The sequence below is a fragment of the Elephas maximus genome, chromosome 3 (genome assembly GCF_024166365.1).
Source record: "Elephas maximus indicus isolate mEleMax1 chromosome 3, mEleMax1 primary haplotype, whole genome shotgun sequence".
Lineage (NCBI taxonomy): Eukaryota > Metazoa > Chordata > Mammalia > Proboscidea > Elephantidae > Elephas > Elephas maximus.
The window spans coordinates 74,288,472-74,291,835 of NC_064821.1; the positions used below are offsets into that span (position 1 = coordinate 74,288,472).

General features: G+C 39.8%; 1 non-coding gene across 1 annotated transcript; it reads right to left on the bottom strand.

The window, feature by feature from the left end:
- Positions 1-481: 481 nt before the first annotated feature.
- On the bottom strand, positions 482-585 carry LOC126074131 (U6 spliceosomal RNA). The gene has a single exon (XR_007516938.1). It is a non-coding gene; the product is annotated as a U6 spliceosomal RNA (small nuclear RNA).
- Between the last annotated feature and the right edge of the window lie 2,779 nt (positions 586-3,364).

Here is a 3,364-nt window from a genome sequence, read left to right on the forward strand (position 1 = left end):
GCCAGGTACTTTGTAGTACACATAAATTTTCTAAAGAATAAAAAGTATATAAGTGTATCAGCTATTCTAAAGCTCATTCAATAACCATTTATTGAGCATTTACTATACTATTTCAAGGAATGGTTTTAGGGACTGATGATATGAAAATGGAAAAGACATACTCCCTAGCAATTCCAACATTGTGGCAAGTACTATAATAAGGGATGGTAAAGTACAAAGGAAGATCAGAGAGGAAGGATACTAATTCATCAAAAGCAAGTTAGGAAATGCTTCATTAAAAGCAAGTCAAGATAATGCTTGAGTTGAGTCTTAAAAGACAGAGATGTTTGTTGTTTTAAGCTGATACATTTTGGGGTAATTTGTTACACAGCAATAGATAAACTGCTACAGGTCTTTATGGAGACTGCACCAATGGCACAAATAGGAGACCATGGAGAACATCTGGCTGTCTAAACTTTGTTTCATGAAGTATACTATAGGTTATATTCTAAATTTCTTCATATTTTTGTGTGTTATTCTTGCACAGGGGTCATGCTAATCTCCGTATCATTCCAATTTTAGTACATGTGCTGCTGAAGCAAGCACTCTCTTTATACTTTTAATCTCACATATTCTCAGACTCACTTGGCCCATGTTGGGAGGAGAACAAGCAGTCTGAACAGGAATGAGATAGGTAATGGGAGAAAGCAACACAAAGGAATCCAGGTTGTCTGGTGTTAGGACTTGATCAAGTAGTCAGCTAGTGCCAAGTAGTGTCAGGACTTAGTCAAATGACTACTCGAGAGACCAGGAGTGGGAGGAGCAAGAGGGGGAGTAAAAGTTGTTTTTGAGAGAGCAATAATTATGAAAATCAGACAGACTTAATCTGTTGTCAATTTCAAGTAGGAAGCCAAAAATGAGACACGATACGAAAAAGGCCAGGAGGTGGGTAGATGAAAGAATATAGTGGGCAACAAAGGCAAAAGTAGAACACAAGCATTTAAACAATTGCAGTAAATAGGTTACATGGTCCAAAGCTGCTGGGTAGTACATGGGGGCGAAAAAGTGACGTCAGCTGGGTTAAAAGGCACAAGATCAGGGCAGACAAGTTATATCATACCTATTAAACCCTAATTTCTGTTTCAGCAGGTTGAAAAATGGTCTCCATAGGTTCCCACCAGCAAATGGTATATCTGACTACAGTAGGAATAGAAATGAACTCATTTAAGTTGGAAATGACAGCAGCATCAGGACCGTAACTCTATCCAATAATGCCTTCATAATATGATGGATGAGTTTCTGGAAGTCACTCTGAGTAAATAATTCCTTGCCTGTTTCTATTTTTTTCAGACTGGCTGGGTATTTACTTGAAGTTCAAAATGTCTCCCCTTTACCCTTCATACCACCAGACTCCAAAATGAGAGGACCATAGGAAAATGTGATTGTGTACCATGACACAGCAAGGGCTTCAGGCCATGCAACCAAAACAAGGAGCCCTGGTAGCACAGTGGTTAAGAGCTATGGCTGCTAACCAAAATGCTGGCAGTTCAAATCTACCAGCTGCTCCTTGGAAACCTTATGGGGCAGTTCTACTCTGTTCTGTAGGGTCGCTAAGAGTTGGAATCGACTCAATGGCAATGGGTTTAAAAAAAAACACGGGATACAGCGTGACTGCTTTCCCAGCTTCAGGGGGTAGTATCGATAGCTTCAACTAGGACTACTCACTATTTGATTTGCAGGGCTCAATGCAAAATGAAAATGCAGAGCCTCCTGTTAAAAAATTACTAAGAATTTCAAGATTGCAACGACAGAGCATTAAACCAAGCATGGCAGCCCTTCTATGTGCAGGACCCTGGGAGAATCCAAAGGTCACATGCCCAAGAAACTGGCCCTATCTCAGGGTCAATATATCATGGTTCTTTAGAAGAGCGTTAAGAGTAAGAGCAGGAGACCCTGGGTGGTACAGATGAGTAAGTGCTTCAGTAGTAGCTGAGAGGCTGGCGGTTCGAATCCACCCAGAGGTACCTCAGCAGAAAGGCCTGGTGATCTGCTTCTGAAAGGTGACAGCCTTGAAAACTCTATGGAGTAAAGTTCTCCTCTGCACACATGGGGTTGCCATGAGTTAGAATCAACTTGACAGCAACTAGTTCAGTTTGGTATTTGGTAGAGTAAGAGCTGGATCCAAATTCCATCTCTGCTATTCATTAGCAATGTAATCTTAGGCAATTTCTTAGCCTCTCCATGCTTACAAGAGACTGTGTGGTTATAATATTGTATTGTGAGCATTAAATGGTATAAAAAATAGAATGCGTGCAAAGCACTTAGCACAATGTCTAGCACACAGTGAACGTTTAATAAATGGTAGCTATTACTATCATTGTTCCATGAAATGTACAGGTAATTATCAAAGCAGTAAGTTTATGAAATGAATTGCTGAACTGCTATTCAGGATATGAAAGAAAATGAAACTTTAAGGCAACTAAAATAATGAAGCAGATAAGGAAGAGGAAATCTTTCGCTTGACTCTGCTTCCTTGTCTAAGCACTTTCCTATTTCTCTTCTTCCTTTCATTGCTAAACATACAAAAGGTGAGCAACATGCTGTCTCCATTTCTTATCAGGTTCTCACACAATTTTCTCTAATCTGGTTTTTAATATCCCCACAACCCACCCCCCCACCCCAAATTGAAGCTATCACTTTTAAAAAGTTACTAATGACCTCCTGTTTACTCAATATAATGGACATTTCCTACTCTCTGTGTACATTTTTATACTGCTGACCAATTCCTCTAGATTGAAGCCCTCTCTTCTCTTGACGTTTGTGACACTACACTTTTGTGGCTAACATGTCTAGTGGGTCTTGCATCTATCAGGTACATAACAAATGGTGGTGAAATTTGTTGGATAAATAAATTAAATGGTTCTTGTATTTCTCTGATATTCCTTATTTTCTACCATTCTGACCTCATTTCTTCTCCCTACCTCCCTAAATGTGGGCAATCTCCAAGCTACAGTCCATGGTGCTCTACATTTCTATTGCTGTCACCAGTGGTGAACCCAGCCAGTCTGACGGCTTACATTATCACTTTCTATATATGAGACTCCCTGACTTCTTTTGAACACTAGCCCCCCACTTCCAAATGCTCATGGGACATGTCCACTTAGAAGTACCAGTATCACCTCATGATATCTTATACTTCTCTTCTCCCCCAAATTAGATTTCCTTTTTGTCTATCCTATTTCTGCTAATGCTATCACCCTTGTTCAAGACTATATTTGACTCATCCGTATCTCTTGTCCTCCACATCCAATCAATCACAAAGTCCAGTTTATTTTCCTTTATAATACTTATTGAAAGGAACCCTGGTGGTACAGTGGTTAAGTGC